The sequence below is a fragment of the Tenebrio molitor genome, chromosome 7 (assembly GCF_963966145.1).
Source record: "Tenebrio molitor chromosome 7, icTenMoli1.1, whole genome shotgun sequence".
NCBI lineage: Eukaryota > Metazoa > Arthropoda > Insecta > Coleoptera > Tenebrionidae > Tenebrio > Tenebrio molitor.
In genome coordinates this window covers 15,090,198-15,112,914 of record NC_091052.1, presented here as the reverse complement: position 1 = coordinate 15,112,914, position 22,717 = coordinate 15,090,198, and the positions used below count along the sequence as shown (strand labels likewise).

Below are 22,717 nucleotides of genomic sequence, written 5' to 3'. Positions count from 1 at the left end.
CTTTTCGGTATACATAATTAGGTACCTATTTATTTTTGCACGGCATGTTCCTTACTTTTTATTTGCTGCTTTGACAAATATTCACCAATGCAATATACTTACATAATAGAATAAAATCGTTCCTACTATCAAGTCACTAAGTCCGCATTGCATAAAATAATCATAGAAAAAAATATTTATTTGTGTTTAAATTTTACAAGATGCTTACACATACTAGGTACTACAACAATTTTTCGTGTAGCCATTCCAAATACAAAATAACCTAGAGCTTCCTAGATGATAGAACTTCTTAATAAAATAAAAGTTATCGCTCGGTGATAAAAATAATGGAGTAGGGAGTTTAAAAGAAAATGAGATAGATACCAGGATAATATGATAAGTTTCGGTCAGGATATACATACTTATTAGAGATGTCTAGTTTTTGAATAATACATAAAAATAGAAAGGAGAAGGCCAGGTGCTAGAGCAGGAAATGTGTAAAATGGTTAGTCTCATTTGTAGATGGCATAAATAAATTCGAATTTTCTAATTTCATAATGTTTAAGAAATATATTCGTTTTTACTCTGCTACAGTGAGTATCTCTGTAAAATTTCTAATCAGAACAGTTATTCACAATTCACAAATATTCTTTGCCAAAAATATCGATATGAATTTTTTTTTAAGTACAATGGCCGGCAATAAAAACGAGCCATCACTTTTCTGTCACATCAAAATCAAAATGTGTAATTAATGCTTCAGTGACACTGACATTTAAATGATGGCTAACTTTTTTTGCCGGCCACTGTACCTATGTACCTATTTTAAAATAGTAACTCATCTCTGTGAAAATATCTACCGGTGAGATCTGACGATGAGTCTTTACTTCACTGCTTTAAATTTGATTTTGTGGTTTGCCGTTCCGAGTAAACTTGTTCTAATCGTTGTCTAAGCGGCAAACTAGCCAGTGTTCAATTGGTCATCAAGTTGGCTGTGACTTTTTGATGAAAGAAGATGGGAAGATGCCGTCTTTGACAGTTGACAGATGTCATTTGTGTTTTGCGAGTGTAACGTCTTTTTTTGTGTTAAGTTTCGTTTTCTGTGGAATTATAATAAATCAACTGCTTTCACAAGTAAACAACACTCGCTTTTTTCTATCTCACGATGGTTTTCACCGTGGTACACAAAACATTTTTACTTTTTTAATCGAAAGTTATTTTCCAAACGGCACCAAAGTCGAGGGAGTTTGGGTTTATTCGGTGCAAAATTGTAGATATTGAAGAATTTCAAGCTGACTTTCCAAATTTTTCTGTGGATTACATACAGTTTAAGAAAACTTTGGACAGAGCTGTAAATTTGTTAAGTGAAAGTGGTAGTGTCTTGCGAAGACCAGGCAGTGGAACAGTTCGAAAATGTTGCTAATCCTTAAAATAATGGAAAATATATCAGCAACATCTATCCGACAATTGAGTCAGTAAATCAATATCTCTGTTGCAACAACGCACAGTTGCGGAATTAAAATTTCGGGCAGTATTTTTCTGTCACTTCAACAAAATCTCTGTAAAGCACCTTTTACTGTCATCATAACTGACATTCAAAAATTAAACTTTTCTGTGTCAGTCACGCAGTCAGTTTTTGAATTTTGAGTTTTGAATTCATTGCACTATTAGGCATTCTTTTTGGGACCGGATTGGCTATGATTTTTTCTTTTCATGTTTTACTAACTGATTCAGTGATGCAACGGATGTAACTTTTTTTCTGTCAGTCTTTGTTATGACAAAAAATTTCCATTAAACGATGCTACTTCCAATTTAAAAAGGACAACAATGAACACTGCTGTGCAGAAAAATCGCGTACACCTATTTTTCGCTGTGTTAAGTCGGTCTAGATTGGTTTTGACGTTTTATTTGTCAGTGTCAAACAACTGTTACATTTTCCTAATGACAAATACATAAAATAGTGACACTCTCACTGACAGTTTATAACCTGTTTACCAATATAATGTCAAAATCCACATTTACAAACCACAAAATACTGGAAAACTTGATTGCTTGATTTTTGAAGTGTACGCAATTTTTCTATTCAGAAAATATAACCTTAAATTGAAAACAACCTAACCTAACACATAAAATGTCAATTTCCTTTAGGAAATTTAGTTATCACCGAGGTACTGCCAACAATAACACTAGATGGTCATAGCCAACTAGGTCCCAAAAAGATCGTGAATGCTTAATAAGTGTAATTAAATCATCGCTTTGATATGTTGCCTACCCGCTATTATGCCACAAATCACGATTTTTGAACGCAAATACATAGTTAAGTCAAAAAGACAAAAGCATGACAAGAGTAAAAATGAGGTTATTAACGTAAAGGTTGTTTTAGAGTTAATGTTATGACTTATGAAATTGACAATACTGCCCGAAATTTTATTTCCGCAATTGTACCATCGGTGGGTATTAAAAGCTGGGACATCCAAAAATTTTTCATTGTGTATCGAACTTTCGCTTTGTCACAAATTAAATAATAAAATAATGTCCAATTTGACCAACGTTTCAATGTTTTTTGTTACCTAGCTGTTTTGAACATTAAAAAACCGATTCTGTGAATAATTACCAACTATTTAATTGGGAAAACAAATAATATCATTCAATATGAAACAAACTGAACTTTAAGTTGATAGTTTTGACAAATCAACCCCGTCATAATTTTTATAACCTTTTCGTAAAAAACGAAATTTAACCGATACAAATTTTGTAATGTTTGACTTAATACAATTGTTATCTTATTGTCCAAGCTTTTAATGTCCACCGATGGTACAATGGCCGGCAAAAAAAATTATAGCCATCACTTTTGTGTTACGTCAAAATCCAAATGTGTAATTAATGTTTTTTTGACACTGGCATTTAAATGATGGCTAATTTTTTTTGCCGGCCATTGTATGTAGGTACATAATGTTACACAACAATTTACATCTTTATCCCTATCATGTCACAGCAGTGCAGGAATTGAAATCAGCAGATTATCCTAGAAGATTACATCTTTGCAATTATTGGCTTGTCGACAACGGCGGCAATAATGTCTTGGTGTCCATTTAATGATTTCAACATTATAAAAAACACATCTAACCTAAAATTTTACAGATTAAATACACATCCCTGTGACTTTCGTCATTTTTTTTGTATTCAATGTTACCAAATATGTGGCCAGAGACATGTCCTGGTCAAATTATAAACCTTTTTGATAACCAGGCACTCAAATTGCATATAAAATGAATTTAGTAAAAAATGTCACTTTTTACGGTGGTCTTAACTTAACTTTTGTCATTGCTCTTCTAAGATATACCTACGTCACAATCAGGGCCGAGCCGCCCCTGCGTGCAATGTGTACAGCGCACACAGGCGCCAGATACTAAGGGGCGCCGCGAGGCGCCCCTGACTTATGTTAGGTAAAATTGTCTTGTCACTAAAAGGTAATGAAATATTTGAGAATAGCATAATACCATAAAGTTACGGAAAATGCAATATGGCGCTAAAGCGCCTCGCTCCAGCGATCGACGCCCACGGTTCGATCTTATTGTCGGAGATTTTTTTGCTGAAAGAAAGACAACGCATTGTAAACTTGTTTATGATTTTATTTTTAAACGCCTTTAGCCAACTGGCCCACCATTTTTTTCTCGTAAATTTACGAGCGTTCGGGCGTTTTCTTCCAGGGTGGTGATATGGGCAGCCTGCACCCTGTTTTTTTTTGTTAAAAAAGCCATCCCACCATCCCAGATCTGTCGACCACTCCTTGTAAGTCCAAATATTAGATGGATTTATTGGACCTATTTTGTCAGATGGATTTCGATGAAAGAGTTGAAGTTAAAAAAAACTAAACCGACATTTTATGACTCTCTTGTACACTTGTACTTGTACATCAGACATCACCGATGACGTGCCAGTCTAAGACCTTAATAAATCTAAGTATATCAGTGTCAGATCGTGAGACCCATTTCATAATTATTGGGTACTTTCAATAACTATTTTAAGATTTTTAAGGGAGGACCAAATCAGTTGAATGCGAATTGCGAACTGTGATACTGTGAACTGTGATGCAGTGAAAAAAGTTTAAAGACGTTCTTTACGTAGACGTACGTTTATTCAGTTGAAATAATTGGTTGAATCTTCAGTTATTTTTTTTTATCTTAAAACGTAGTGGCAAGTATTGCATTTCATCTATTATATTGTTCAATTGTTCTTATTATACATAAAAGAATTTGCAAACAGAAAAGCTAGAAGAGTTGAAATTTTACAACTCAGTTCTTAATTTTTACTAATGTTATAAATTCCAAACAGAGACACATAGCCATAACCGACAAGCGTGAAAACGTGAGAAAAGTAGGAAGCAACAAATTAGCTACTTATATATGTATGTGCTTAAGGACATAATCATTTATAATTTGTATTTAAGTTAAATTAGTGGGTACCTAATAAATAATTATTATGTAATATGAGTTTCCTTTTTTGTAAATTTCTCCAAAGGGCAGCGAAGTGGTTCACTAATTTATCAAAAAAGCGCTTCGTGGATTTCGCACACAGGCGCTCGCCAAGGTCGGCGCGGCACTGGTCACAATGTTGTGAACAATTCAAAGACTAGGTAGTTGATGATCATTTCAATTGAACCCTTAATATTTAGGTAAATATTTCAGTTTAAATTAATTTAAATTTGATACTTTAATTTGTTGTGTTGACGAAATTATGTCGTACACTGCTGTGCAGAAAAATCGCGTTGCTACGCGTGTAGAGCAGTGTATAATTTGTCGCTCACTTAATCTCGAAAACCAAACAAGTTTTTTCTAAAATTTACGAAATAATGATATGTAGCTACATGAAATTATAAATTAATGCCAAAAATCTTTGATTCTTCTGAATATTTTTCTTGCAAGATAAGGTATGATTTTGAATAAGAAGTACTTATTTATACCTAACATATTTAGTTACCTAATGGATTTGCAAATCAAAATGAACGAGTAGAATTTAAAACATTAGAAGCATTCCAAATATTCCTCGAATATGTATCTAACAACGTAGAAAAATATAAACTAGAAAGCAAAAAGAGAAAATTACAGATTAATGAAAGATTGAATTAATGATGTCCAAGGTAGTGAAGAATTTTCACCATTTACAAGCAATTTAAATACAGAAAATCAATATGCAAAATTCTTTTTGTCCCACGATCTACTCAATAGATATCTATAGTCTATTTTTTCCTGGTAGGCGCGTGCGTGCGCATTTACAAAATCCTGCAACGAAATGCGACTTTCCTATTGGTTACTTTATTTTTCTACTTACACTAGAGAAATGTGCAATATTACAGTGTTCTGTACTGTCAATCAGGTCCAAGCTGCCATTTTTGTTTCATCGTGTCTTAGTTTTCCTTTCATGTTTTGTATGTATTTTGTGTTGTGTCCGTTTATTTATTAAAAAAACAGTTCTTAGTTCTTAGAGGTGAAGAAGTTTTTATATGTCAACAAGATGTCTTAATTTCGATCACCAAACGGCGTAAGTTAGATTTATGCTAACATCAAGTAACAGTTTTTTATTAATGCATATTTATAGCAAATTTCTCACAAGCCGAGAAAGAAATTATCGTTAAAGTATTTCGTGGGATCTCCAAGGATTTTGCTGAGTTAACCAAGACGGCTCAAATGGAAAAAACTGCAGATTCAATGATACTTGGCGGAAGAAAAGAAGTGTGGGCAATTACAGGCACCGAAGAAACCAGATAGGAAATGGATGAACATCAAAAATATCTCATTCGAAAAACAGTGCACTCATTTTTCTCTGCAAACAGAATTCCTACAATTGATGCTGTGTACAGGGAAGTGCAAAACAATGAAGAAATTCCAAACATCAGTCGTTCTAAGCTTTATAATGTTTTACATGAATTAAATTCAAGTAAGTACATACATTGTTTTCAATTAACTGTAAACATTGAAATCTATGTTTATTTCAAATAGGACAAATAACGAAACAGAAAAAGCCCGTTAATAGAAAGAGAAGACATATCTTGGCGAAGAAGATATATACGGGAAATAAAAAAAATACGCCAAGAAGGGAGACCTTTTCTCTTGCAAGATACATGGTTATTAGAAATTATTGTAGTCGAAGCAGGCCTTGTCCATGTTATGAAATTTTTGCCGCTTTCATGTGAACTGACAATTTTTGTCGATGTCACTGTAATTTTTTTTAGGTGAAAGTGCGGTGTTGATTATTTTATTTTTTTTTAAATTAACGATTGAATCCAAAAGTATCGAGTTGTTTTGTACCCAATTTAACTCCTGTGTATAAAATAAAAAATGTTGTACATATAGTATTTGTTATCAATTTTTCCACGAGTTGATTCATAAACTTTTTTGTTTACATTTTACAAATTAAAAAAAAATTAAATCATAAACATGAGTTTTAATCTGCAACCACAAATACTGATCCCCCTAGATAATATGCAACCAAAAATACTAACTTCCTGCATCCTGCTAAAAATCTTAGCTATGTGATTCTACCTTTCGGAGATGCGCACGCACGCGCCTACCAGGAAAAAATAGACTTTAAACACCGTTCACTTTGTTTTGGCATAATGGGAGGCCATGATTTATTTTTTAACGTTGATTTCTGTCACTAAAGTGCCTGACATGAGTAACTGTGACATGTTGCCCTATCAAAATGAACATAACATATTGCTGAATTTCCCGCGATCTGTGTATTCTTCGATTGCAAACTAGTCAAACTGACAATGCAACAGACGCTATTTATAACCTCAAACTTAGAAAAACATAACCTAATTCAACAGACAGCTTAACTACCAAATTAAAAGCAAATTTTCCATGGCCCTCCATTAAAGACTGGAGATTTTAGACCATTTTAAAAGATTAATGATAAAACATTTTTTCAATTATGTACAATAAAAACTCGAACTTTGCAGATTTTATTGTTGAAATAAATCTATTATAAGTCATTTGTTGGCCTTGTCGAATGTCGGGAAGAAAACAAGTCTGCGACTCGTGCATATTTCCACCACCACAAAGCAATCGTGACAAATTTTTAAAATAATACATAGGTAATGGGTGTTCATTTAATACATATTCTGGTAGCATCACCTATGGAAATCTTTTATTTTGAAAAACGGATGTCGCAGCGTTAAAATATGACATAACCTCACTATAAAATAACAGCATGACACGAATTATGATAAAAACGTAACACAATTACATTTCACGGACAAATTAATTAATTTATTCTTCTTTTTTTCGTAACAAGGTTCAGTCTGTTGCGTTGCGATAACTGACGTATTGAAGTGTGGGGAGCATTTTGCATTATTTCTCTTGCAGTTTCAGTTTCAATAAATGCAGCAGTGCGTTTTAGCGGCTGGTCTGTGGTTTTTCTTCGGTAAACGCTTCCAGTTTCACGAACAACTTTACACACCTGCTCAGGTTGTCTTCCAAGATTTTCCGGTCAACAATAACATTGAGAAATTCGGCGATAAACTCTTCTAAGCAGTTTTGTAAGGAGTAGATCCATGAACCATTCACTTTCAAACCATTGCGAAAATAAAAAACGTTTTCTGCTCTAACGTGAACACCAGCAAACAATAAACCTCTCTGAACGCAAATGTCAAAATACTACTCTAATTTTACTAACCGGAAGTTCAAACGACGACATGCCTTAACAAAAACAAAATATTTTCATAGGTAATGCTACCAGAATATTAAATGAACACCCGATACACACACCAGCTAATAGGTTCTGACTAAATTCAAGCAATACAATCCTTTGAACTGACATTCTGACAATTTATTACATTTGTGTTATCGTTAAAACTTTCTATAAGTTTATTTTTTTCATCAAAGAACCACCAACAGTACCAACACCCAAAATAGAGCTAGCAACATTGTATAATTTTGACCTGGGGGAAAAATCTAATCATATAAAAATTGAGGTTTTGTAGAGATATTAGTAGGGCAGCATATTAATAAAGTTAATAACAACTAATTTCAGAGTTTAAGGCCCGGTTTATTCACCTTCAAGTAACTTTATTTGAACGGTAATTACCATGGATCCTCCAATACCAATTCTAAATCATAGCAACTACTGGCCACATAAATTTACTTGAAGGTGAATAAACCGGGCCTAAGTGTCTCACTTTGCAAAGCATTTTTAAAATTTTAAATGCGAGTTTCCGTAGGTACTTTCAAGGACATTAAAAATGACAGGTATTGCCTGGTATAGCCAATAGATTTCAATTCCCTAAATTTAGTAAAATTTTATTATTGCAAACCTAAATCAACAGGTCGTCGTTCTTTGATTAAAAAACAGACTGTATTTATGGAACAAGGTAGGAAATCAGAAAAATTTGCATAGATTTTTAAAAATAATAATTGCTTCCTACCTGAGCTCTAGGAACACATTCATTGACAACTTAATTTGTGATGGATTGGTTCTTTTCATCCCGTCAATTCTACCACAACCTTTTCTGTGTATCTCCTTTCCCTGCATCTTTATTTTACAATTTTTTCTTACTACCAATATCTTCTCCACCTTCGAACGATTCTCACATTAACATGTAAGTATTTCTGATTTATTTCGGATAACTGTACCGATATCGGTGATTACGAACGGAATGCCTCGGCTCCTCTGAAAAATCCTTCAACGTCCTCTACCGTACACTTGATGTGGTTTGTGGCAGGCACAGCACGATCTGTAAATCTAAAATCCCAGACGGGCGTCGGAATGTCATGTTTCAGACATGACACCCTTGTCAGATTCACTAGAATTTTGATAGTAACCCATGTTCCATTGAGTTTTTTTTAATTTCTTTACCTGAGCCCAATTCAGTGGAAGACCACACTACCGTTCGACTTACCCAATCGTCTACTCTTCATACCAATTACCCAAAACAAACTGTCCGAAAACCACTCTCGACTCGTTTTCACGCAACTCTTCGAATTCCAGCCAAAACGAAACTTCGAAGAAATCTTCATAAGAATGGTGGAGTCAGTGACTTGTGTCAATCTCATCTGACGTGTACGCCTAATAATGCGCTTTACCTGTGGTATCTTTAGAAAAGTGACACCTCGTTTTCGTGTTTACAAAATTCTCCAGCGGGTGTCTAAAGACTCTAAAGTGGGTATTTATTTAACTATCTTGAATGGGTATAATCCAATATTTACAAAATTGTTGTCAGTTCTGTTGTTCTCGTGTCAAGTAATTGTAGGTACGACCCCGGAAACTTTGTCTCCGAGGACCTCAAGTCAAGCTACGTGATCATCATTTTTTACGGCCAAAAAACAATACAGAAGAGTCGCGGTGTTGTCGCCTCCTTGCAGCGCTCCACCTAGTGTGTGTTGTTTATTTGTGTGTTCTTAATCTGTGGGCAGTAGTCGTGTTATTTGTAAGTATAAGTGTTTTGCGTCCCACACCGGTTTCTAATAAATGAGTTTTTTAATTTCCAATTAACTAGAGTCGAGAGCAGTACAGTTAAACCTGGGACAACATTTTCTATATGTTAATTTATTATTGGTGGGATCATTAATAAGCAATGAGTTAATACAGAAACACGTCCAAGTCAACACTTCGACGATCTGATACATTGGAGTTATTAATATCTGCCGTACTGTCACTGTCACCTTAGTTGTTCCTTATCTGCTGTTGACGTCACGGTTTGGACCTCCTAATTGCAGACAAAACATAAGGAGGAGCCCAATCTACGGCTTTATCTGTGGGACTCTCAATTAAAAAGGATCAGGAAGTCAGGACGATCATTAATAAAATACCAACGTCTTACCTGGAGCGTTTCAAATTTACACAAAATAACCTCTCGATATCGGTGAATTTTTTCGTAGTTGGTAATTTTCAATACATCACTGTCACACCTGCACCACGTTTAATTTTCATATTAATAATAAAATTTATAAGTGATGTGTATAATGCGTACGGGGAGTGTCACACAATTTGCATGAAATTACAAAAATGAAATCATTTTCTCCCAGTGGAGTTGTTTGCATTTTTCGTTAAGTCGTTAGATTAGTTAAGAATTGTGAGTTATCTGGCTGTGAATAGTGAATTCTTGATTTCGGTGGTGTCGTAAATTTCACGTAATGTTTAATGTGAGCTTAACTTGTCAACGTCAGAGATATACGATAAGGATTTTATGTAAATAAACTAGTCGGTAACGAACCTACTTATGCAGTCGATGATAGTTGAAATGTTCGAGTTTTAATGGTTTGATAAGGAATTGGCCAAAGACAAGTTTCGGAATTAATGCGACCAGAGAGCAGAGTTGTTTGTAGCTTGCAGTTCGGTCTCGAGAGATTCACCTCTTTGACAAGGAACAACTCTCTAAATGAAACTAGCAACAGCAGTTTGCTGTCATGTGTCACCCCGTTTCACTCTCGCTATTCAGTCGGAGACGAATTGGCATCTCTTGAGTCCATCTTTTCAAATTGCCATATCAGGGAGATGTCTTTCAGATTGTGTTATCGACTGTCACCGACGATCCAGCTCCCCACACACGGCTGGCTACGATAACCTTCTCCGGAAAAAATCTATTTCGATCGTTAGTTCGAGTCTTTTCTTGTTTTTCGTTTGAAACATTTACGAATTCTCTGCTTCCGTTTCCGTACAAGATAAAATTAAACCCGGATTTGTCTCTAACGCCGGGCGGAAATTCGGTTGAATTTTCAAAACATTTCAGATTGAGCGATGAAAGTGATAGATTTTCAATAAACGTGTTTACCTGTGTGAATTTCTGGAGTGTTTCTACAAAGAATTTTTACAGAAAGTGTAGAAAATCACTGAGAATTATTTTCTATTTTGAATTTATAACAAAGTTATTACAGCAATCATGTAATAGACCAGTACAATTTACATTTTCAAGGTTGGTACCTTTTTATGTCAAACATCAAATGCCAAACGCCAAATCACGCTAAACAAACGAAATAACAATAAATTTAAATTGAACTTTCAAATGTTCCACTGTGACATTTACGTTACCAACCACCACAAAATTCCCCAAATTTTTAAACTGCGATTTTTTATTTAAAAAGGCACAAAATAGAAAAAATAGTCTATGATATCTCGTTTATAAGCCATTTTGTACCATTTACTTCTTCATGGCACTCCTCGCAAGCTCGTCGTGCCCTAAACCCGTGTGTGCTACAAAATGGTTTTTATAAGACCATAATATACTATTTTTTAATCATAATGGATAATACATTTTCACTTGCTTAACTATGATTTCGGTAAAGAAAACTTATTTTTAAAAATTAATGATGATAGATTTTTTAGGCCTAGCTTTTGAATGTAGAAACAATGTTTATTTAATGTACAATCGGATAGAAAAAAAAAACTGGTACAGTATGTTATTATAGACACTTCCTAAACTCACATTTTTTATTGAGTTTTGGAAGTGTCTAAAGCAACACCTCGAACCAGTTTTTTTTTGCTATCCGATATCCGATGGTCTACGTAAACAACTTCTAATTTAATTTGTTTTTTGTTTTATTATTATTTATAACATACGAGAATTGAGTAGGACGCAGAGGTCTTTCTTGTGAGACAAATGTCAGTTAAATCTCCAAGATAGATATGTGAACGTAAGAGAGTATGTACATACTTATTTTATCGTGCGTTCATTTAAATTTCCGGTCAAAGTTGGTGTTGAAGAATCGATTGTGAACGCACCACTTGTGTAAATCGTAAGATTTAAACAGCTGATCCGCGATCCGTAATCTGTAGAGCGTTCACAATCGACTCTTCAACACCAACTTTGACCGGAAATTTAAATGAACAATCAATACAGTGTGAACATAAAGTTTGGAACAAAATTCATAGTTTAGCGTTATGTGATGTTTTTTGAAAAATCGGTCGGACAGGTCGATTTTATTTTGAAAAATGCCATCCTGTGACGTATAACTTGTTTAAATGACGTCATTGGTTTTGGCGCAATGACGTCATCACCAATTTTTTTAAATACCACTTTTTTCATCTCTTTCTGATAGACCTTCCTACTACCTAAACGATGAATGAAAAAAATTGGTACCTTACATAACAATTTTTTTTGAGAAAATAGCAAATTTTATTTAAAAAAAAAATCTAATTTTTAATGTAAAAATTTTAATTGACCTCGAACAAATACAAACAACCATCTAAGGTTAACAATAAAGTTTAACGCAAATGTTGAAATTATTCCCTGCCAACCATTTGGCACTTACCGACACTTTGTACACTGCGCTCAATAATGTCAGTGCTTTTCGTTCCATTTTAGAGCGAATTAGCTGCAGTAAATCTTCTAAATTGTTTGGTCGATTAAAATAAACGTGTTTTAAATAAACCCATACAAAAAAAAAACATTAAAAATTAATAGTAGTTTATTTGACGAGTTGAATACAACGTTTTTTTGTTCGACGAGTCCCTTGAAGGCTCCAAATCACTTAAAACCTTTAAAATTAGCTTGACGTTTCGTTTTGACAAGTTGTGACATTTGTCAAAATCCGTTCACATAGGAGAAAATTCTCAAATTCTGACAGTGTCAAACAAAAAATTAAATTTTTGAAATAAAAATTGCTATTTTCTCAAAAAAATTGTTATGTAAGGTACCAATTTTGTCATTCGTCGTTTAGGTGGTTGAAGAGTCTATCAAAAAAAGAAGAAAAAAGTGGGGGTTGTCATTTAAACAAGTTGCACGTCACAGGATGGCATTTTTCAAAATAAAATCGACCTATCCGAGTGATTTTCTTAAAAACATCACATTACCTTATTATGAATTTTGTTCCAAACTTTATGTTCACACTGTATAATGAAAGTTCCATAGTGATATATTCAATTAATAAAACTAAAATTCAACAATGAAAATGTTTCAGAATATTTACCGGATAAGGGAAAATTTCAACTGTTTATTATTCAGAAATTTCCAAGTAACGGCTGAAGATGATGAAAAATCAGTTTACAGCTTTTATAACTTATATAAAGATTCGTACTTAATCCTCACTTAAAAAATATACAGGTGTCTCAAAAATGGCGCCCAATCTCTTGAGGGGTTAAACTATTCGAAGAGTTGAGTTCAATTTCGTTGTGATTTTTTTTTCCTTTGACCATTTTCTAAGTTATACACATTTTAAAATAAGCCAATTTGGCAACATCGGTTGGTATGCACAATCAACTAAACCAATTCTCCTTTGAGGTCAATGTTGCCACTGTTATTTTAACGTACTTTGGTAGGTCATTACTCTAAAAAGAATTACTTCGGTGTTATTCCACTACCTAAAGGGGTCTTGGAAAAAGTAACATTGTAAAGTAATTTATAATTAAGCTGTAAAATTTGGTAATAAAGGAGATATATCTCTTTGAAATGACCATATTTAACAACAAGTTATACAAAATCTGTTGGTCCGATCAAATTTTGTATTGAGATTTACCTTCCCAGACTTCTATTCTTTAAGACCCTTAGGAAATTGGGCGCCATTTTTGAGACATCCTGTATATCTACTAGAAATTTCTAAAAATCCGTTAAAAGTTTCTAAGCGTCCATTGAAAATATCGAAATAGCAAATAAAGATTGTGAAAAATCATAATCATTTTTATCCAACATTCAATAGTAATATCGTGTTTTACTAGTTAGTTTTAATTGAGTAAACTGGGCTATAACTAGTCTGTTGTTTTAACCCACGTTGCCATTTGCACCGTGGGTTATAACATACATAACCCACGTTGCCATTAGCACCGTGGGTTATTAACGTCCATAACCCATCGGGAGCAGAATTTCATCAATAATGTCATTATCTAAAAATTTTGGAATATTGGATAAAACGTTGTATGGCATACGTGGGTTATTAAGTACTACCCACTCGAGGTAATAACCTACTCGGGCAAGCCCTCGTAGGTTACAAATACCTCTCGTGGGTAATATCTTAAATAACCCACTTATACCATAAATAACAATTTCAACTTCAAGATTAATATAGGTAACTTAGAAAATACTTATCCAAAACCTGAAAACTTTGAAATATTGATTGGAAGTTTCCAAATAGCAACTAAATATATATTTGCAAAGAACACTGGGAACTGCTTTCGCTTTAGAAATGCATATTGAAAATCTTTAAAAACAATTTTCAGTAATATCTCAAACTTGTTGCCAAATGGCAATAGCCACTCCGGGCTCTCGTGTCTATTGCCTGGCAACAAGTTTTCGAAAATCTGTCGAATTATTTTCATATTTATTTTCACTCTCGAGGGGTATTCGTAGGATTATTTTTTCATGAGTGAGTACAAAAACAAAAATACAAAAAAAAATATATATTATCGCACTGAATCGTTTTTCGTTCATTTTCAACAATTGATGACACTTACTGTCAAATTGAAAAATACGTTGTCACTAAGAAAAATTAAAACAAAATACGAACTATAATAATTATTCTCACTTGGATAATGTACTTAGATTATTCTCACTATAATAATGAATTGAACAGATTTGAACATATGATCAAAAATGCTGATGAACTATTGAAAGTTATAAACATGAAAAAATAATCAGGAGAATTAATAAATAATTATTAAACTTTTTTTTTGTTGTGTGAACGGATTTTGATAAATGTCACAACTTGTCAAAACGAAACGTCAAGCTAATTTTAAAGATTTTAATCGAATTGTAGCCTTTAAGGGGCTCGTCGAACAAAAAAACGTCGTATTCAAGTCGTTCGTGTGTAAATTGGGGTCTTTATGGCGCCCTTTAAAACGCGAAACTAGTCCACTCATGCTATAAAGAGCTCAATTTACACACGAACTCGTTGAATAATATACTATTATGTTTATTTATGAATATGAATATGTTTTTTTTTAATTCTTGTTATTAAAATGGACAAAGAACCACTGACTTAAATTCACGACAATAATTTCTATGTTCTTTTGGCCAACCAATACTTACTGAAATCTGTACAATTTTTGTTCTCTCCTGAAAGAATTTTGAAAAACTTTATACTATGGCAATGTAAACAATTTATTTGTCTGACTCACTCAGTATCTTATTTCCTATTTTCAGTTGTTACAAGTTTGTTGTTAGGTACAGTCGATGGACAAATAAAACTGGGACAAAAATGACATAATCAGACAAAATCACATAAGTCAAAATTTACAAATTTGCATGGTTTAATTACGGCTTTATCACATATAAGTTAACTTTGGTATGACATATTATATAGACACTGACAAATATATTGACAATTCAATGCTCTGATTTACATAGATTACATTTTAAGTGTCCCAGTTTTATTTGTCCACCGACCGTACCTGTTTACGCAAACTGCAAATAATTTTATAGAATTGTTTTTGTTTTTTTTTTTTTCGGTTCTCCATTTTCAGATTGGTAGGTACTAGAAGTAATAGAGGTAGAAGTTCTTCTTTGTAAAACAAGTACAATTAATTCTTTTATCGTATCATTAACGATTATGATCACTGCATGTTACACATTTATTGATAATTATGAAGTCTATAATATTCGAATAACTCAGTTTCCTTAGTTACTTATAATACGTTAGTTAGTCATAATAATACATTAGTTACGCGCTCATAATACGTTAGATACAATGATTGAAATATAACTCGAATATTATGGGATTTAAACAACGCTCGGACGTTGTGCTGGTACTCGGCTAATCGCCTCGTCACCTGGCAACGTCCTCGCATATTATAAATCCCATAATCTTCTCGTTATATTAATAGCTATAAGATATGATACAGGTATGACCATAACAGAATATTTTAGAAAAAATATTTACTCGGTAACAGGAAGTTGCCAACTATGTATTGGAAATTTCCAAATAGCGATTAGAAACATTTGTACCGGTTTACAAACATTACAAAGCTTGAAAAGCTGACAAATTAATTTTATTACTTAAATCTTTAGGTATGTGCGCTGCCTAATTTTTTTGTTGTTCTCGATAGAATTTTGAAAAACTCCGACACGAATTTTTGATTAAAAAAATTAACCACAAAATAACGGTGTAGACATTTTCTTTTGAATCTTTTACTTCTGCACCAAATTTAATTTTTTTTAATACAATTTTGTGTTTTCCATTGTTATATTGTCAGATTCAAAAATAGTTAAAACCAACTACCTATTTACAAATATTTTTTTTACGTTTGCCGATTTGTTGACTAATTTAAATGCAAAATAAATAAAACGATAAGCGCATTTTAATAATATTTTGTGATATTTTGTTGTGTATTTTGGGTTGCGTCCAATCACCATAGAAAAAATTGCGAAGTGCCTTCGACGCAGGAATTCTCGTAATTTGTGTAATTGGAGCGAGTGGAAGAGAGTAAAAATGAAAATCGAGTGGAAAATGATCGATGTTCGTTTAATTATCTCCACAATCGTACAATTATTTTTATGACTGAGCAGAGTGAATCGGCGAATGAGCTTTCCATCGAACAATAAACAAAATGTGGTTGTCGAGCGTGTGGAAACGTTTCTTTGCCTACAAGAATTTAATTTGACGCTAATTCTTGAAAATCTTATTTTGTCTGTTGAATTCATCCACGATTGAACATGATTGAAAGTAAAATGAGAGTGCAACGCGATGCATCATAAACGATTTAATTGAATTACAGTAGTTATAATTACAATGAAAAATTACCAAGCCAATAACATTGTTTCTTGCATTTATAATTGCTTAGTTACTCGGTGAGAACATTACACGGCTGGTCTTAATAGGCAATTCTTCGAATTGATTTTCTTTCTGCCATTTCATTCTTGTTCGCCGTGTAAAATAAATCACGACTCTGGTAAATTTATCGCCTTTCTACATATAATATCTTTAATGATTTTTATCGAATTCTATCGGTTCGTTATTGAGCGCAGATTGATTTTATATGGTTTGCGATGCCGCCGTAAACCGTAACAACGATTTTGTTCTACTTGGATAATTCTTCTTCGACCTATGCTCAGGTCACGATAGGACAAAATCGCGCTGCATCTTATATGTTCCATTAAAATAACTTTAACGCACACGACCTTAAATTAGCGTGGCGTTGTGTATTACACCACGAGACACAATAAATGCGACGCAGACACAAAAATCTCTTTTTATCCACATCAGTACGAAATTGCAAACGCAAACCGGCACAGAACAAATTAATCCTGATCCAGCTTATCTTAATCGATACTTAAACTGTGGGATGCATTGTTCTACATTTCATTTAACGAGCGAGAATCTTCGGGGGTGAAACTTAATCAAATTTTCAAATCACTACCTTTTTTTATCGACCTTGCTTCGCTCCACTATACCTACTACGTTTCACCAGTTAGGAGCTGTGACGTCAACAATACACTGTCACAAAGTGTTAGGTTATCAAATGCGCAAATGTGACAAATCAACTAACATGTTTAGAAAAAAAATTGTAAAACATAACTAGACATCTAATAGAATATTATAGTTCAGTTCGGGTTCGTTAAGTTGGTACTGCTTTGACGTCATCCACATCCAGTTAATGTGTAGCATGAGCGACCGGAAAATACCGCCTCACATTCTACATGTGGAATTTTTCTCGTTCCCTTTCTTCTTATTGTGGACTAAATTAGATGATAATTTCGATAATAGCCTTGATAGAGATATGTGGTTCGGTTATCTGTCCCGCATCGAGCAATTTGAAAAGCGAGTGTTATTAACAGCGCTATTAATCAAATCCAAAGACAACCGACAACTCGGACGTGACCGGGAACTCATGTCGGCTAAGTAAAACAGAAGGGTAAAGACAGCTTGACACCTCCTCCGTTATATAGGCTTGTGATTTTCACAAATCCTCTCCTTTTAAGGGACAATCAAGGATTCGGAGCGAGGTTTCCAGAGAATAGCGAAAAGCGAAGGCTGGACTTGTCACAACTGATTCTTAAACGGAGCCATTTTTTAACCAATAGAATATAATTATGTATAGACGAGAATAGTTATTTTCATATGAGTAGCGCTGTCGGATTGCTTTTCAGGTATGAGGCCGAAATTTGAAGCACGAGGCGATAGCCGAGTGTTGCAAACAGGCCGAATACCGGAAAAGTGACAGCACATGAATATTGAATAGGTAACGTTTTTCGTGTTCGTTTGGGCAAAGTCTTAAAAAACATTAATTAATTCTACATTTTGAGGTTAGATACATAAACTGAAAAGTTTATAGATATATGTACTCGTACATTTCCACCACACACCCGCTGACACAGCATTCAGGCCAGATTAATTTCTCATCACGGATATTATTATGAAATAATGACAAAATCTATAAGTGAAACTATCCTAGAATCCATCTCCCTGCAATATATTATCATTACTATTATCATCTGTACCACACTTCGACGACTCTGGAATGTCATTATTGGAGGAGTTAACTCATGGCATTTTCTTGTCTTGCTACTTAAGGAATATGAAAGACAAGAATTGTTTGACGATTTTTTTTACGAAACTGGGATTTACAGTATTCGCAGCTCAAATAAAAAATTCACCTCAAATATACAATAGTTATGTATTTGTATATCAAGGCCGCGAAATCATTTTTTAACGTACCGAGAGCAAAATTGTCGCCGAGGTCGCTTGCGGCCGAGGCAGCACAATCTCGAGGATGTTAAAGAATTTCTAATTATGTACAGCGTGATCAAAAAGGACTGTTTGAGTTGGCAGTACTGATTTTTACTTTTAAATGGTATAACTTCCGGTTGTTGACGACTTCACACTGACAGTGACAGTTCAAGTTGTTTCTTTGTACCGTTGATTTTTTTACATAGATACATAAACATAACCTACAATTTTGTCGCTGTTGATTTCACGTCAAATATCTGTCAAAAGATAGTATTGCAAACAGCTAAATAATAAAATGCTCTTAATTGTATTGCCAACTCAAACAGTCTTTTTTGATCACCCGGTACCTATTATAAAAAGAACAAGTAAAATTTACTTCACTGTCAATAAATACAGGGTTCTTATAAATCTTTCTAACATCGTAGGTGGCTGTGTGCCGCGCCGCTACGCCAACTAGATGTTAGAAACATTTATAATAACCCCGTACATATAAATTCGGCTTACATGTCGCTATGGAAACGACATAAATAAAACAATTCATTTTGTAAATAATCGTAAAAATGTCGGATTTGTAGTGAAAGTGATGTTTCAGTTTCGTGTAGTTGGGTTAAAAGTAACGCGAAATTGGATTTCGTAGCCAGTTTTAGGTACGCGAAGTGCTTGTTTCGCGTACGGTTGCACAAAAAAACATCTTTTTACAGTTTCTTCTTGACAGAAATGGCGCTTTGTTCTTAATTTGAGCGTCAGCTCCAACAGAAACTTGGCCGTCATAGAGAGAATGCTCTGCAAGAATTCGACCACTCTTTCACGTTCAAGATAATTTGCAAGACGCTTCACTTGCACCACCATCGTTGTTGCATTTCAACAATTCACAGACAGATCCAATCTCCATCTTGTCTCTCGTTTGATTTCACTTCTTATTTCTTCTATCTGGGACGCAACAAGCATGACTCGGTGGCTCCTTCGTCGCAGGTAAACCCTTCGCAAATCAGGCTTTTCCTGTGAGCTTCTTTGTATCGCACAAAGAAGGCCTTCCATTGGATACAATGTGTGCGAGTATAAATGTAACGCGTGGTGTGACGGTATGGAATGGATCTTGCGGAGTATGCGAGCGTGCTAATGGGTAGTGACGGGCCGAGTGATGGATTGGTGGGAACCCCCGTGCAAACAGCGAACAGAGACGCCATCGGGAGCAAACGGGGCCCAGCGTGATCTGGACGCAACACTCCATGCAGATTAATACCGGAAGCCGCACTCGCAACTACCGCCAACCCCCGTCAGTGCTACACACGAAGACAATCGTTACTTCTTCCCGTCGATTCAAATTTGTCGACAGGAGTCTTGACAGGGAGAGTTTTGGGTGGAGGACGTGAGGTGAGTCGACGAAGGGATGGATCAACTTAAAGGGGTGCAAATAATCTCTGTAAACCCAAGTGTAAACCGCTATAACGCTACTTTTAGCTGTTTGATAGGTTAATCAGTCATAATATAATGCCTGAATTAATAACGTTTAGTCAACAGCAACAAGCCACTGTGACGGAATCACCGCAGTCGGACGTTAATAGCATGTTAATTTAATTGATTAGGTTGGTACATTGTTAAGTACTACTTTGACTGATTAGCACACCCCAATCGCCCACAAATTCACTACTTCTATCGACACTTAAATGTCCAAATGACCACGCGCGCAACCGTACACTAACAGTACTACAAAATGTTGCAGGTGGTACCGATTCAGAAAAACTCACAAACGTGTCCAGAATAAAATAGTTGACGTAAATAGAGCAACAAGAATGTAAATAACTCAGATATATTTTAGTAAATATCAACAACGGTACTACCTGACACGACAGTACTGAATTCCACACTTTTCGGTTATTTTTTCAAGTGAGCAAATCCACACCACTGGAAATTTGTTTCGAAGCGTTTATAATTGTTTTGAAATTTTTTGCAGAATTTTGACAAATCGATGTTGGCAAGAAAATGATTGAAAATACGAGTTGATCAATTTTTTCTCGTAAACTTCATCTCAAGACAAACAAATAAATTAATAAATGTAATTTATTGCGGTGCTGCTGAATTGTTAACAACCTGGCTTGGCTTTTGTTTATTTGTAATTTGATTAATGCTGTATGCATTTATGCAAACACTGTAATCGCAGCAATTGTTTTCGGTTGCAAGTGCACAATTAATCATTTGATCGGCGGATTAAGTCGTGTTGGTAGAATTTGATTTTAGTACCACTTAGAAACGAGATTTCGAAATGTAATTGATTTGACTAATTAGTTGCTTAAAAATAGTAGAAAAATGGAGCAAGTCGTGAAGTATTTGTTGTATTTGAAAGTAAATGGAGATGTTTTCGGAGTCCTTTGGGGTTTGTCGATGTTTCGGGTCTGGCAAAGTTTGAAAATTGTCGAAACGGGTCTCGTTCTCTCTATCGAACATTAAATATTAGTAATAATTGGTATTGTAGAAAGTTGAGCAGGGGGTGAACATTGAACGACAGGCTGGAGGAGCCTTGGGGCGGCTGGGGTGGCGAGAGTAGCCGGCTCTGACAAGCCATGATGGATCGGGCTGGGGCCACCGTTTGCTAAAACCTTTCTACTTAGAATGTGACAGCATACACAACGGACGCTCTAACATACAACTTCCAGGATTAAGAGCTCAACGCATTCCAGATGCACTTTTCTACACCAATTTAATAAGAAATCCGTTGTCGCTCCTTTTTTTAGTTTTCATTATGATGGCGAGCAACGCGCCTTCCCGCATAATCAAATATTCATGTGCAAGATCTTTTGAAAGCCTTGTTGGTCCGCTGGGTTGTTTGGTTTGGAATTGGAATCTTCTATTCCGAGGAATAGAAAAGCCAGACCACTCAGTCATTGGCTTGTCGAATGTTCAATGAGCACAATCAGTAAAATGGAAATGTCGCTGCTGCTCTATTTCCATATTTGACATCTGTCTTGTTTTCTATGCCACACTGCACCGGATACGTCTTATTTTATTCTATTTGTGCCGTGGAGACTTTCAGAATTTGAATTATTTCTACGGTTTATCTGGTCACTCCTGACACAAGTCACCAATATGTGAACGTTTACATTTCACTAAAACTGATTAAGTAACAGGCAGATGCATATTAATGCCAGATAAATGTGTGACAATTTGCAGCCAATGACATAATCTACTCGGTGTCCGCCAGTCAATTTTTATTTCCACTTCATTAAGCAAATCAGACACTTAATTTCATGCAACAAACAAATTTTTATTTAATTTGTAACTAAATAACTAATAAAAGAAATGTCACAGTTTTTAGTACAAGTTGTAAAATCAGTTCATCGAATATATTAGAGTGGCATCTAACCCCTCCAATCCTAAAAAGAATTGTGTCAAAGTGAAAATCTGCAAGCTGCAGTACTTCACCCAGACAATGTCATCTAGTCGCCACCAGATGCCGCCACATTTTATAAACTACAACGACTTGACCGGTTTTTCAAATTCCCGCACATATTTTGATTTTACACTTTATAAAAAATTATTTCATGTATCTAAATGTAAAAAAAAATCTTATTTAAATATCATTCTTAAAATTGGTGAATTGATGGATTAATGTCGTCCAAAAAGTAATTAGTGTTGGAATCTTTTCTTCGATTTTCTAAATTGATGATTGATTTAAAAATCTTGTTTACATATTTGTTGGAAAATAAACAATTAGGAAGATTTCTTTCTGTAGGTGTGGGAGTGTGGCTACTGCGGGAGAGATGGCGCCTCTTTCCAAATATGTTCCACGGCACGCTAGATCCGCTGTTGTATACACGGTTGTCCCGTCGGGTACAAACTCGTACTCTTTTTACATTGAGTAAAATAAAAATGTCCGACTAGGTGCGAGATATTTCATTGAGAGAGGAATATTTTTGGGAGGGGTTAAGTTTGCTGAGATCAGCTGATTTGGAAGAGGGAGAGAGGCTTTCGGGGTTAGATGACTCACTCAGCTCCCAGGGTAATCCATCACTGTCAAACACCTTATTTCCAATATACCGTTCTATGATTTGCACTATGTATATTTCTCATCAATTCAATGAGCCCCAATTCCGATCAGCCCCAGCGGAACTTTGATCCCAGTTTTTTAATAATTCGAGTGGTACTTTTCG

At 34.7% G+C, this 22,717-nt stretch overlaps 2 long non-coding RNA genes across 4 annotated transcripts; one reads left to right on the top strand and one right to left on the bottom strand.

The window, feature by feature from the left end:
• Positions 1-5,133: 5,133 nt before the first annotated feature.
• Positions 5,134-6,326, top strand: LOC138135899 (uncharacterized). The gene is made up of 3 exons (XR_011161121.1): positions 5,134-5,517; positions 5,575-5,913; positions 5,976-6,326. It is a non-coding gene; the product is annotated as an uncharacterized lncRNA (long non-coding RNA).
• Positions 6,327-6,349: 23 nt separating this feature from the next.
• On the bottom strand, positions 6,350-10,391 carry LOC138135898 (uncharacterized). 3 transcript variants are annotated; one of them, XR_011161118.1, is made up of 3 exons: positions 9,797-10,391; positions 8,610-9,738; positions 6,350-8,550 (listed from the first exon to the last, which is right to left on the bottom strand). It is a non-coding gene; the product is annotated as an uncharacterized lncRNA (long non-coding RNA). The 3 variants fall into 3 exon arrangements; XR_011161120.1 differs by having other exon boundaries at positions 6,350-9,130; positions 9,183-9,738; XR_011161119.1 differs by having other exon boundaries at positions 6,350-9,738; positions 9,797-9,884; positions 9,947-10,391.
• Positions 10,392-22,717: the final 12,326 nt, after the last annotated feature.